Source organism: Aethina tumida, chromosome 6 (genome assembly GCF_024364675.1).
Source record: "Aethina tumida isolate Nest 87 chromosome 6, icAetTumi1.1, whole genome shotgun sequence".
In the NCBI taxonomy this organism is placed as follows: domain Eukaryota; kingdom Metazoa; phylum Arthropoda; class Insecta; order Coleoptera; family Nitidulidae; genus Aethina; species Aethina tumida.
In genome coordinates, this window is record NC_065440.1 from 5,926,693 (window position 1) to 5,942,770 (window position 16,078).

A 16,078-nucleotide genomic window follows, 5' to 3' on the forward strand; every position below is an offset into this window, starting at 1 on the left:
TTTCCACTAAGTCAGGACTAGACAACAATTATATGCTTTCTACTATCTAAAAATGCAATTGAGTATAATTTAACCAATTATGATGTAATGGAAATTCTTAAAAAGGAATAAAACGTAACATTTTCGATACCGCAATATTATTTACTATATTTAATGTGCAAAGTGGACAGAGATTAAAGTTTTCACTTAAATAAATTAAATATTGGAAAATGTTAAACAGGACAGGCAAGCGATACATGGCGTATGATGCTCACCCTTTCACGTAGCTGAGATAAGCGCTCGATTCTTTGTCTTTGTGACTCATTATATCGATGGCATTGTTCTGAAACGCGGTTGTCATGATGTTCTTGACTTTCCAATTCACGTTGATTTTGGTGATGACGACGATCACTCTCTAATCTTTGCTCTCTGGAGTCAGATCGAGAGACAGCGTGTCGAATACGATCATTCTCTAATCTTCGCTCTCTAGAATGAGATGATTCTAGACTTCGCGATATAGTGTGTCGAATACGATCATTTTCCAATCGCTGCTCTCTTGAATCGTTCGATTCTAGACTTCGTGAGATAGCGTGTTGAATACGACCGTTTTCTAGACGGTGATGTCGAGATTTCAAAGATTCTTGAGCCCTTAACAATGAATGACTCGATCTAATTGTAATCGTTCACTCCTCTCAGAACTACTTTCATTCGACCTAGACATGGACATCCGTAATCTACAATTTGTAAGACGACTTTCCCTATCTTGTTCAGATTCATTTTCACGTCGCAATCTTTGGCTTTTGGCCTTTCTCATGTTTTTACAGAGATTTGACTTTCTTTTAGACATAACTAAATATTAGAGAAAAACTATCTACGTTACTAACTAAATAAAATAACCTATAAATAATTTATCAATTTCAATGTAAATTTGAATATTGAACACAAATCTACTTAATTTATAATTATTTATAATTATTACTTAAAGGTAGAAAATGAAAGCAGTAAAAATATAACAAAATATTTTGAATTAAGATAAGATAAGAAGAACGCATCGGTGGAATTATAAAAGATACCTATCAATCAAATCAAACTATCAATGAATCGTTGGTGGGAGAAGTGGTGGAAGGCGCTCGACGTGACGGCTGCTGAGCTGCGCGTGGTACTAGACAGTACTTGGACATTGCAACATTACTTTATTTTTCTATAATAAAAGAAATTTTCTAAAATAAAAGTTACTCCTTGTTACATCAGCTTCCTGCCAATAAAAGTCCCGTCAAAATCGGTCCAGCCATGTCAGAGATTAGCCGGAACAAACAGACAAACAAGGAGACAAAAATTGTAAAAAATGTTATTTTGGTGTATGTACCGTATGTATATTCATATGCACGTAGTAAAAAACGATTATTTCAATATTACAAACAGACACTCCAATTTTAGTTATATGTATTCAACTTTTTTAAACATATGATTTTATAGTAATCTCATGAAATTCTGAAATATATTAAATAATAAATAAAATAAGTTTAGTAAACGTTTAATAAATACTGGTATGTCAAACTGCACATTTCCATTACCTGTAGATCGATAAGGTATATATCAATATGATTAATTTTGCACATTTCAGATAATGTTTTGTTACACATATTTTTACAATATATTTCCATCATGGGTAGCTTATGATTTTCATTTTTTTTTGTCTGGAATGTTATGACAACATCTCAACAATATGACTGTTACTCGTTAGTAATTTTCATAAATATTGGTTTTCATTTTCCGTTTCATATAGAAATGAAATTGATATATAAAATATATATATTATTGGTTACAAAAGTGCTTTTTGTACTCTGTCTAACAGAGATTTCATATCCCAATTTTCTTTTTGTAGAATTAACAAAAAGGTTTTGTGATCTGGGTGCAATTTTCACAGTAATATTTGTTAGTTCTATAATATTAACTTTATTTTTGGTAAGTATAAATGAATACGAATGCGGTTTCAAATTAATTCAAAATATACTAGGTGCGTAACACGAGTGTGTCAGTGATGCCATGTATTTTTTTAATAACCTTTAGTTTGGCCATGGTGTTGAAAGAGAACAAATTTTTTCATTTGATACAGAAAAGGCTCTTCCAACCATTTATTTTAAAAGGATTTTGTATATGCCACTTCAAGGAGCGAAATTATGTTGTTTGCATGCTTTCATCCTCACAGCATTTAGTAAGTATATAGATAAATTCGAGTAGTGTCCAATACATTGATCGTAAAGCGTTTGATCTTACTGAATTTTGAGAGAGACATCATGCGCCTCCACTATGGACCAGATTTGCAGATATTTACTGCCTCAGTCGTGCATGATGTCTCTCTCAATCGGATCAAACGCTTTTCGATTGGTATATGAATCAGGCTGTTTATGCAGTAAAGGCTTTTGTTGACCATTGTTTGTGGCTAGCATCTTCAGAGGTCTAATCTGGTTCGTGTTCCTTTGACATCTGATTAACAACCGAATGACAACTTTTTAATGTTTCTTCCTTTCTACTGAAATTTGGGTTTATGGATCTCATTTGTTTCCCTAGTCATTTTACTGTGATATCCTTGTGTTGAGACAAGCAACTTTGTTTCTTGGAACTTTATGTTTCGATTTCCATCTAGTAGTGCTGTTCAGCTATTACGTACTTGTCTGATTGCCCTAGTTTACAGCTTTGTCTGTTATTTAATTCTAGTCCTCACTGAACGTTTAGTAAAATCGATTGGCCACATTGGCAACCTCATAACCCCGCGACACACAAAGTGTGACGTTGCCAACTTCTTGTATCAATATGGAACAAATTAGAACTGGTCGTACCAGTTACCTATACTTTATTCATATAAATTACGGAGTGAAGTCAACAATAGTCTAAAACTAAATATATATGTTACAATCAATAAATGTTCATAAAATGAACATTATACTTGGTATTATTTACCGTAATTTTATAATTATTTACCGTCTAAATAAAAATAAATTAAATAAAAATGCCCACTTAAACAAACATTTTTCCTGTAACACAAATAATATAAAATGTCAATACCAAGGGTATGCATATGAAACCGCCCTTTTTCTAGAAGGGTCCTAGCGGTCAGTTTTGGTACCATACAGACGAGTGATTGAGTTTTTGTTTCGGTTCTGTCTGTGGAATATTTAGAACTTGAGAGAATTCGATTTTCGTTCAAAATAGTGATGTGCAGTCAGCATCATTTGAAGAAAACTGCTGCAGAATCGCATCGAATGATTGTGGAAGTCTATGGCGACCATGCTCTTAGTCAAACACAGTGTAAAGAGTGGTTTAGAAAATTCAAAAGTGGTGATTTTGATATTAGAAACAAAGAACGTGGTCGACCCACCAAAAACTTCGAAGACACTGAATTACAAGAATTGTTGGATGAAAATGCTACTCAAATCCAACAACAATTCGCGAATCAATTAAACGTAGCCCAAGAAACCATTTTCAAACATTTAAAAGCTATGGGAAACATTCAAAAGATTGGAAAATGAGTTCCACATGAATTGAGCCAAAGGCAGCAGAAGAATAGACAGACCATTTGTGATATGTTGCTCGCCAGGTAAAAAAGAAAGTTATTTCTTCACCGGATTGTTACTGGAGACGAAAAGTGGTTCTATTTTGCGAATCTTAAGCGTAGAGGATCATGGGTATTTCGCAAAACGCTATGGACGGAAGACAATACTCTGTGTTTGGTGGGACCAGAAGGGTATTATCTATTATGAGCTACTGCAACCTGACGAAGCTGTCAATAATGAACGCTACCAACAACAAATGGTGAAATTAAACCAAGCTTTGCGTCAGAAAAGACCAGAATATCAAAGAAGGCACCACAAAGTCATTTTGCTGCATGATAACGCACCGTCGCACGCTGCAAAACAGACAAAAGAAACAATTGAAACATTTGGTTGGGCAATTCTTTCTCATGCGGCTTATTCACCAGACTTGGCTTCATCTGATTATCATTTGTTTGCTTCGATGGGACACGCGTTGACTGAGCAACGCTTCACCGACTACGAAAATGTAGAAAAATGACTCGACAACACGAGCCTCGAAAGAGGAAATTTCTTTTTGCTATCAATGCAAATTAATTTGAATAAAATATCTTTTCTCACTTTCATAAAATATGCGTTTATATGTACTACTCAAAGGGTTCATATGCATATCCGTGGTAAACACATCATCAGTTCCCGAGTAATTAAAATTTTCACATCAAACAATACTAATTTGTTTCGATGCAATAAAGTGACAGATTTAAGTTATTTAAGTAATTATAAACGTCCTATCAAACTAAAATCGAATAAAAATTAAGATTTTTCACCCATGTATTATGTTGTTTTTGAGACCTTCCTCGTTTTTTCAATTGTTGAATAGATAAATTTGATCTTCCTTGAGTATCAAGGTTTTGTCTTTATACATTATGTGAGCTTCCACATATTTATTAGTTTGTAGATGATTGTGGACTACAAATTATTTGGTATTTAGTTTTGTCCATTTTATTATTTTATATTATTAAAGAAGGAGGATTACATTACAATTGATAATTATATAGACTGAAATGTTTTTACATTATATTTTCAGTAACAAAGAAAATAGAAAAGATAGAGCCAGATCTATTTTTTTAAAACTAACGCTTTTTCTTAATTTCGATATTAAATTACTATGATGTGAAAAATAATAAAGGCACTTGTCGGTATACACAAAAAAAGTAAATTAAACCAATATTTTCAAAAAGTTTTGAAAGGAATATATATAAGTACTCGTATTTTCGAACAGTCGAAGTGTGGATGGTCACAGAAAATTAATTTTTAATGTTCTTTGACGATGAAAAAGGATTTTTATTTACAAATCTCGAAATGATTCGTTCAATATTCGGCGTTATTTTGGCCTTTCGACCGTTTTTATTTGAGGCTTATATTTTACTGTATTTCCTACCGTTGTCTTCGAGCAATTTAGGTTTTCGGCTATTTTCCGGTACGAAAAGTCTATATTATGCAGTTGTTTTATTTGCCTTCGTCGTTCAAAGGTGTAACGTTTTGCTTTCCCCATTGTAACTAAAATCCACTATATTTTCTATTTGCCGTTTATTAAGTATTTTAGGACCACCATCAATTAAAATGCAAGCCGATGAAAACATTTTACCCCCAGACAACAGTTTTTTCTGTCTAAAGATTCCAGTTGCCAATTTAATGTATAATTCCGAATAAATTCAGACAAATTGTAACCCAGGGGCATTTTCATCTTATTTCACACAAGTGTCCCTATTATTTTTCACATGACTGTATTAATGAAAATTTTCTAATGCACTTCCCAAAAAACAAACACATTCACTCAAAACTACAAATTTAATCATAAAACTATCTAGGGTAGCTTTTACTTTTAAGGGAGACAGGATTAATGCAATTGAACTGTTTTAAAATAATTGTCAAATTACTTATCAGATATATTTTTTCCCTCCCAATATAACGTTCATTAATTTAAAATTTTAATATATAATAAAATTTCAATGCAAAACTTTTAAAAATAAAATCTTAGAGATTCTACACTTCTACACCTCATAACACCACAAAGAAGTTACGAAATTTGTTATCCAATATACAACGATATTTCTTAAAAGTACATATTTTTTCTTGTTTCTATTCTCAATAAGGTTCAAAATGTAAAATGTCATTTATACAAATATGATGTTATGAGTTACAAAAAATTGATCACATTGTATGCATTATTTTATTTTAAATGTAAACAAATTTTATTATTATGTTATGCTTTTTTAATATTTTGTTCATTTTAGATATTGTTTCTGATGGATTCGCAATTTACATTTGGTGGTGGTTAATGGGATTTCCTAATCTTTCTCCGGATATGGGTAATTCCTAATCTATAAGCTTAAATTAAGTTAAATGTTAACATATATTAGGTCAGACAGACTGTTAGATTCTTATTAAGGACGTCCTAGAAGAGAGAGATTGATATTAAAGACAATAGGGAGGCACAGATATATTGATGGACGAGTTATCTTTTTCTAATTAAATGATTTGTACTTAAAAAAAATATCAAATAGAGGTCTGGTCATATAACTTTTTCACGAATCAACATATCTAACATTTGACTCACTGTGTTCAAATATGTGTGAGGACCTGTGAGCAGAAATTTTCGTTTTTGTTGATGATATATAGAACTAATGTAAAATGTCATTATTCCTGCAGTTCTTTATTTGGGAGTATATTTTTTATATGATGTAATGAACAGATAAAACCAAGGTAAGACGTGAATTATTAGTAACAATGACATAAAAATCGAAGAAGTACCTTCAGTTCTTTGGTTTAATTATCATCAAGGATTATTAGTTTATTTAGATATTATAAAATTTGTTTCGAAAATGTCTTTCAAAAAGTTGGATGATAATAATGAAAATTACAGAGTTCTATATATTTACTTGTCCCTTTACAATAATATTTGAAGAATATTTGTCCACAACTATATTTTGCTCTTAAGTATAGCGGTATGCGAGTGTTAAACTGAATGAGAGCAATAGAAAAAAGGCGAAGCTAATTTAATGTTAATTTTAATATTTATTTATTTATTGTCATTCGTCTCTCTTTTTAGACATCCTTAATGAATCCTCTGTTATAACTATTAAACAGAAAGATAAAGTCAACAAGTTCTTGTTACACTATGTACAGATTTGAACGAAAATTGGCACCAAAGACTCGCTAAATTTAATATTAGAAAATGACAGACATCACAGGAAGTGTATATACACAATTTAAAATTATACTTCTAATGTATTAAACATACTTAAATTTTTAGCAACAATATTAGTAATATTTTGACAACAGACATTGAAGACCTAAATTAAAATGTAAATGTGACAAAGACATCATAGGAAGTGTAAAAATGTATATGGCTATTAGTTTTAAGTATATTTATGAACTGTTAAAAATATTCAATTTTTAGAACAAATCTAAAGTATTATACTATTGTGATGATGTGAAAACCTTAACTTATATAAACAGTGAAACTTTACCCTGAAGGTACCTTAACAAAGTTTGTTTAATCAAATATTTTTGGTTATATAAATTACTTTCTAATAATAATTAGTAATTATTTAATAATTTATCTTACTTTTTTGTCATTCAAATTAATTAAAAAGAGTTTTATTGAGATTGATTATAATAAGAAGTTTGTTAAATCTAGGGTACAGGATTACAGTTTATCAATTATATAATAATACTCTTACTATTACAACCATGGTGGGATAAAATTGTAGTTGCATAAAAGTAGCAAAACAAATTGGTTTTATTTTTAAAATATTAGTTTTGTTTATTAACAATTAATAATATACACCTAATTTTGTTAGGTTAGGGTTCATTTGGCAAGTAATTATTTGTTATGCGCAAATTTAGTTTGCTATGTTGAATAGTCATCAACAAAATAATCTATACTTAGAAAATCCACCAACCCAATCAACTAAGATACTAAAATACTTCAAATTTGTAATAAAGTTTATTATGAGATATCACTAAAGAAAAAACAGTAAAATATAACTTACTCGTGGAAAATATGTAAATGATATGAATGAAAGTTGTGTCAATAAAAGGCATAAATGTATTTTCAGAGATTCTTTTGTTTTTAATGTTTATTAAAAAGTATATATTATTTATTAAAATTGCTATCAAACTATTAATGTAATTCATTTTAAGTTCTCAGAAGATTACATTATCTGATTGTCGATGAATAGTTAGTATGCAATGAAAAACCTTTAATGTTGCTGCCACTTTTTACTGGCATCAAAACAGTTCACTAAGTAATACTGACTAATTTGTCATATACAATTTTCTGTAAATGCAGTTATGCCTTTTATTTGCATAACGTTTGTTTGAATCTTATATTAAATGTGATATTTTATTGTTCTTTTTTTAATATTATCTCATACCAAACTTTATTACAAATTTGAAGTATTTTAGTATCTTAGTTGATTTGGGTATAAATTATTTTGTTGATGTTTATCATGCATACTATCCTACATAGTGCTTAAATTATCTATCTAATTTCTATTTCTTAATAATTTCATCTACATTAGGTGAACTAACTACAAATTTGAATGAAATTGCTTTTTTAATATCCAACGATTACTGTATAAACAATACAAATTATTAAAATATTTATTATTTATATTTTGGATAATTACTTATGAACAGTAATATTAATTAACTTAATATTACTGTTCATAAATAAATCTAACTAGAACTATTACATTAAATAAGGTTATTAAGGTATCTTCAGGGTACATATTTTATATTTCACTATTTAAATAAATTAAGTCTTCCACATCATAACAATAATATAATATTCAGATTCTTTCTAAAAATTGAATAGTTTTAATTAATGTCCATATACATTTTTACACTTCCTATGATATCTTTGTCACGTTTACGATGTGTTACAATTTCTTATTTTATTTTTTAATAAAGGTCTCCGATGCTTGTTGTTAAAATATTACTCATTTTGTTGTTAAAGATTTAAATATGTTTAATACGTTAGAAGTATAATTTTAAGTTGTGTATGTACACTTTCCGTGATATCTTTGCCATATTTTAAACTGTTTTAAATTGTTGCTGAGGATAACATGCGTGTTAACACTGTTTGATTATTATGTTGTTCATGTTACTTTGAATACCTCTTAAAATTAAAATATACAATTCTCTCTACACAAATCTAGCCCGTACTTGGTATTTCATACATCTTTTATTGTAAAAGATACATTTATACCTAAAAATTATAAAACACGTTAATATAATTGACAAGATTAATAACTAACATTGTACTTGATACACCATAAAATAGGTGACTTGTCCAAACTTGTGTGTTAGTTACCCCTATTTTATTCTCGCTAATCGACTATATGAACCAAAAATATATTGAAGTCTTCAGTGGAGTGTAGCAACTGAATGCTGAATTTGGTGAATTAATAAAAAAATGTTCAAATCTATAGATAGGTTTTGATATTTCTCAAACATTAATTAATAAATTACCTAACCTAACCTGGGTACACAGTTTTGTTAGATAGTTTTGTTGTTAATCAGCACATAATTTTTACTTTTATGTTTTATTTTTTAATTTATTTACAATTTAGAATCCGTAAATCATTTCAGCGGCTCTCTTAACATTAATTTTGGTGAAAGATCCAGTGAATATTATGCTTAGAGAAGGAAATGAGAGGGCTTATCAAGGAATGTTCTCAAACACATTAGAATTCGAAGCACTCATAAGTACTTTAAAAGGGATTGCCACTCTACCTATGATGAGGCACATGATTCAGACATGGCAAGAATTCTTATACGACATTTTCAAGCACATTACTTTTCGTAAGTTATAGCCATTAATATTATACCAGTTTATGTCTTAATTGACATACAGTATTGGCAGAAAGTTGTGCAACTTTAAAACTATATAAATTCGTATATACAAATCTAGGTGAATATTTCTTGTATTAAGAATAATTCTGTTAGCTACAAATCTAATAACTAAATATTCGGCTGACAAAAAATCGAGCAACGTTTTACCAAATGTCACTAATATATAGATATTTTATTGAAAATCCACAATAATTTTTAGTTTTATAGTACACACTAAAACAAACTGAGTTAATATAGTACCTAGTAGAAAAAAATTATTTTCCGAATTAAAATCAAGGACTGTATCGTTCTTTCAATCCAATGAGAGAAAATCAGTATCGCTCGATTATAATACAACAATTTTTACAAGATTTGTTGTGTGACAGGAAAAAACAAAACTGGAAAACCAAACAAAACTGTAGGTTTCAGGATAAACAAATTTTGTCCTTTCCTGATTTCCAGCAAAACAAAAGGTTGAGACACAACTTCGAATTAATATTTCTTCAAGGACCGTAAGAGATAGATTACTACAAGGGGGTCTTCATGCGAGAAGACCAGACTAAAAAACCACTACTATCAGATAAAAATATGCCACTGAAACCTTATTTTCAATAAGATAATGACCCGAAGGAAAATATTTGAAGCAGTGGCTTTTAAGGAAAAAAATTAATGTTATGAACTGGCCATGTCAATTTCCCGATCTAAACTTAATTAAAAACTTATGGAAGTTAGTGAACAACAAAATAAGTGTATAGTAATCAGGAAGATTTATTCACGGGTCTTCAAGAGGCCTAGCAAAGTATGGATCCAAATATTATAGTCCATCTGTTGCTTTCCATGAAAAAAGGTGTTTGGATGGTATTCATAAAAATGTGAATCTTACAATCTATTAGTGTAGAATTAATGAAAATACTAATTACAAATTATTTATAGTAATAAAACTTGCTCTACTTTTTGTCAGCCCCAAACAAATAATCATCAGTAAAATTAAACTCTTTATTTTTTTATAATTAAATTTTCAATATACATTTTTTTGAACATAATAACCAAGACAAAAATTATTTGAATTTTAAAAAGGTTGCTCTACTTTCTGCCAATACTGTACTTTCTGAACGTCGTAATATTAAATGTACTTATGTTACATGATATTGTAAGAGTTTTTCTGGTTCGGGTAGTGTGAAAATAATACTGACACCAAATTAAACTGAAACTCTATTTGCAACACAGACACAACAAGGCACTGATATTTATTAGTATGTCGCTGTCGGTCAAGCGTACATTTATGTCCTTAGCCGGTTCTTCTAGAACAGGGGTGGCGAACCGTTTTTGACATCCGTGCCACAAAGTCATAAAAATTATTTTTTAAATAGGTAATGTGCCACAATAAAATTTCATTCGAAATGTTAGCGTGGTGAAACTATACATAAGTATAATTAAATAAATAAAAGCAATTCTTCTTTAAACAATTTTTTACTAATCAATAATAAATTAAGTGTAGTTAAAAAAATAATTTTGTTTTTATGCGTGCCATCAAAATTTTCAAACGTGCTACTTGTGGCACGCGTGCCATTCGTTCGCCATCCCTGTTCTAAAATATTTGATCCCGGTCGAGACTGGAGTTTCTTCGCACACTGTACGCAGCGATCGTCGGCAGATCGTTCCATACTTTCCTCAAATTTTCCAGCTTAGTCATTCATCGTCTTTTGTCTATACTATACCCCATATCCGTAAAACAAAAAGGATTCATAAAAAATAAATATATAATGTAATGTACTATCGGATGCATAAGTGGTCTGCCACTTTCGGAAGCGCTTGACCTCGACCGTCACATTCTGTTACCGTGCACCGTGCATCGTGCATCGTTTTGGTTCAAAAACTGAATTAATATAAGTTTTGACTCTTCCTAAAGTGTATCGAAACTACAGAATTACATTTTGTACTATAAACAGGACTGCAAGGATTGAAATACGCCAAATTATTAACTAATTTTGTAAGCTTTAGTTATTCAGAGAATGTTTTGTTGAAATTGTTATAATAACTACAATATTTTAATTTTTTATTTAAAATCTTAATTAATATTATTTTGAATTATTTTAAAAATGATTTAAATTAGTATTTGAACTAATGTGATATATTTTAAAAATATTTAAAATATTACATACAAGAAACAAAGATTAACTATTTTCATAACAAAATAAAGTATTTACGAAACGTAAAATAGTACATATTAAAACATTTTAAATGTTATGAACAAATATATTATAATAAAAAAGATCGAGTGGTTAGAAATTCTTCGTGTGTATGAGTTAAAATTTCACGATATACGACAATTACTTAAATGTCAATAATATCTAATATTCTTTTTAATAATAATGGCAAATTGTTAATTGTATTTACTCTTATGCTGTTAAATAAATAGTTAACGGTCATGATTCATAACACTTTTACATTTTTAAAACTTTATTTTATGGACAATTTTGCTATTAATTTCTTTATGTAGATTAAAATTAAAACAATAAAATAACAATACTTATTAACAATATCACATACATATCGTTGTAAAAACGATAAAAGACAATTTGGATCTATGAATTCAAAAATACCACTTTGGTTTATTCAAAAAAGATCCTCACTTGTTTTTCATGTATTGTTTCTTTGAACATTATTTGTTATTGCATTTTATAACTTATTCATCATTTGTAATCTGTTTCTATAAATGGTATTCTTTAAATGTTGTTGCATACAGTTTAAATAGCCTCGAGTGTAAGATATTAAAAAAATGTATACATTAGGTTTTCATGTTATATAATTTTGTAATTATTATTTAATTTTTTCTTTATTATTGACATTTATTTTAAACAATTAAATTAAATATCAATATTGTAAATGAAAATAAAAAAATTATAAGATTAAGATATATGATATTTATTGAGTAAACATCTATAATATATTAGTTATAATAATGTTTATTCATTCTATCGTTTCCAGATTCTATCAGTTACACATATTTTGTACTTTTTATTAATTTATTTTAATTTTATAATTATTTCTGTGTAGTGTGTATTTTGTATTCGGAACGTTACTGCTGTTTATATTAGCCGCGAAGTAAACAAGTGTTGTCTTTTTCGTTATTAAAATTGAATATAAGAAACTGGCTGCCAATCTATAACATTGTTGTTGATACATAATTTGAAATTAATATATGACATATAATTCACAAAATTCACTTCCCTCCTTGTTAAGGAAAATATTCGCATACGCGTTTCTTTGTTTAGAATCATATTTGTTGACTTCTATTCGCAATAACAATTCACATTGAATCGACAACACATTTGGGAATCTCATCTGACGATGTGGTGTGGAATGGTGTGGAGTAGACAGTGCACGGCAATACAGAATGTGACCGTAATACCGTCTGACGTCGATGAAGTGGCAGACCACTTATGCATGAGAATAGTTCATAGTAGGCTGCAAAATGCCATTACCAATCCAATATTCAGTTTCACTTGCGGTCTGAATATGAGAGCTCGTCTGTGAAAGAGAGAGAGATGCAGTAATAAAATATATAATAACGCAGTCAGGTGTGTCTAGGGAACACAATATTTTTAAATTATTGCAATAAAACCAAAAACTAATGTAAAAATATAATGAATTAATAAAAACAAATGTTTTTTACTAATTAAATAAAAATTTATTAAAAAATGTCAAGTCACAACCCCTTCCAAAATTATAATAAGAACATCGACCAAATATCCAAATATTTATTATTATGTATTTATAATAATTATGCCATATTTACTATTTTATTAAAAAGTAAAATCCGGACGGAGCTCCTCGGTTGTTTACGATCGCCCAACATCGATCTGGCAAACTCAATATCAACCTATCGTGTAAGTTCAATTCAAATGTCATCTTTTCATAGAATGCAATGTTTATATTGGATCAAGGCTTGAGAGTTTGCTGGCCAAGAAAAACGCATGTTGTACTCTTCGAATGATCCTCGCAATATGTGGTCTAGTATTATCCTGCTGGAAAATGGAATTTGGGCTCATATTGTTTAAATAAGGTTACATAATGAGTAAAACTATGTTGCTGCTATATCGAACTACTTTCAAAGTGGTTTCCATTGAAGAGCTCGGTTCATTCGTCACAATTAATTTCTCCCCAAAACATCAATGAACTTTCTCTAAACTTCAACATCTCATGAGCATGTTGTAGCTGTACTTGATGTCCGGGTTCTCTCGAGATACGTGTCCCTCCATAATCTGGTTAGTAGCGAAATCTTGACTCATCAGAAAAGAGAATATGGCTTAATCACAAGGACCCCAATTAAGATGTTTATGTGTCCAAGTTGATGGTATATGTTATACAAGATTTTTATTAACATGCTTTCTTACATACACATTATCTTAGTGAGTCTCAAAAAAATAAGTTGACATTTTTTTAAGTAAATATGTTGTAATGATACCATTAGAATTTACAAAAGTACAAAGAAATGGCCACGTGATCAACCAGAATAATTAGGTTGTTGTGTATGATAAGAAAATAATTAACAAAATGTAGTAACCCCATTCTGAATGCGTAGAACTGAATAATCAAGATAGACCACAAATAACAAACACAAGTAGAATTAACAAATGTGATTTATTTACATCTTTGCTATAATCATATCCGTATTTGTTCGAAATATAAGCAACTCGACTTTATTATGATTATGCATATCAATATAATGAGTCTTGCATTAACTATTGTTTATAAATAATCAAATTAAATGAATTTAGTTATTGTTCATTATCATGTAGACACTTTATTGAATATTGAAGTCAATTTTCTCCTAGTCTCAATTTTAGAAGAACATCAAAATGAAGGTCTTTTAATATAAATAAGTATCGGCCTATTCGGTTGCTTTTATTATATTCGGCTGAATACCAAATATATTTTGTTCTAGTGAGATAATTGGTAAAATGAAAAAAATTATCGTTTCATTATTATATTCATATTTTTATTTCTCTTATAATCATTAGTACATAATAGTCATTGGTATATAATAGTCATTGGTACATCTTCTGTATTAGAAAATTTTAGAATTTATTTGAATTATTGCTGTAATCAAAATTTAGAAGAGGAAAGTTATGGTGCAGAAAGACTAATTTTTCTGCATCTTTTGGAAGTAATTTAATTCTTATATTCTCGTAAATCATCCCAGTTTCATTGAAAAGACGCTCTGAATAACCACTACTTTCAGGTGGCAACAAACATTTTGCTGTGGTCTTCATCAAACACAGAAATTTATATTTTCTTGCCGCCACGTTTACGTTTCGTTTCCATGAGCTGTGTTTTTTCTGCTATCACCTCTTCGAAGCAATCCATAACAGTTGAGTGAATAGTCTGACTTAGACTTTGCTCTTTAGTTCTCATCCCATTGGTCAAAGTAGGAGAAGAACTCGCGCTATCGTCGATATTTTCTTCAGAGCTCATTTTTATGCTATCGATTAAAACAAACTGGTTCCCTTTTTTGCAGTTGATTGGTGAAAACATTTATCTTAAAAGGTGAATCTAACAAATACTTTTTGCATTAAAACAAACGAGCGCGAAACAATCGCGTTTAGCGCCACACGCCGAATACTTTTGCCTAATATACGGCTATTCAGTCAGGGAGCTCGCCGAATAGTCGATATTCGGCGAATAACCGAATAACCGAAACAACATGCAACGGACGGAAAACAGCAGAAATTCTGTACCACAATTCTCACAAAATAATTTAAAATTAGTGAACAAAAATTATGACACATTGTCATAAATAAATTTGTAAAAATATTAGATGTCTGAAATCACTGCTCTCATCAAGATCTCCATAAATCTATACTTAAGAAAAACTGTCTTACGAGATTGTTTCTAAATAAACAAGAATGATTATAAAATGATTGAAAAGATTATAAATGATGAAAATTCAACATGGCGAACAAATTTAACAAAGACACCTCGACAAGTGCAAATTTGTCACATTATATTTACAATGACATGAAAGATTCAAAATTGTAGAGAAAATTTGACATTTAAACAAATAGAACAGATACAATGGGATAATTTTAAACGATAATAAATATAGATTTTCATACCTAGATTTTATTACTCTTCTCGACGTCTTATCAGTTCAACAGTTGAAACCAAGATAGAGTCGTACTAGTGAAGAGTGCTACTACTCCTTTATACAAAACTTAGTAATTAATATAATTATAAAACGAATTAAATAAATGTGGCAATTTATATAGGACTCAAATTCAATTTTACTAAAAAGACTTTTCAGAGTAGTAATGGAAGGTAGAGAAAAATGAGTTTACAAATAACGATATAATTTACCACTTCGTTTATACATCGGGAGACCAATTTCACAATTAGATTTTCGAGAGGAGTTTCTCAATTGGGAAACAATTATGTTCCTTATAGTCAGATTTAAATAGGTTAGGTTAACTTTTCACTTTTAAAGATATTACGGAGATTGGAAATCTTGATTTCGACAGTGTACTTTTAACTTTGAAACTTTAGAAATAACATTTTGTTGCATCTTGTTCAACAAAGAATTTTTCTCAACATTATTATTGCTATTTGTAGTTTTATCACAGAGAGAATTTTCAATCATTAGAGAGATACTAGAATTGGAATAA

At 29.5% G+C, this 16,078-nt stretch overlaps 1 long non-coding RNA gene across 1 annotated transcript; it reads left to right on the plus strand.

The window, feature by feature from the left end:
- Nucleotides 1–2,055: 2,055 nt before the first annotated feature.
- LOC126265832 (uncharacterized) lies at nucleotides 2,056–6,026 on the plus strand. Its single transcript, XR_007548287.1, has 3 exons — nucleotides 2,056–2,194; nucleotides 5,807–5,881; nucleotides 5,933–6,026. It is a non-coding gene; the product is annotated as an uncharacterized LOC126265832 (long non-coding RNA).
- The last annotated feature ends 10,052 nt before the right edge of the window (nucleotides 6,027–16,078 follow it).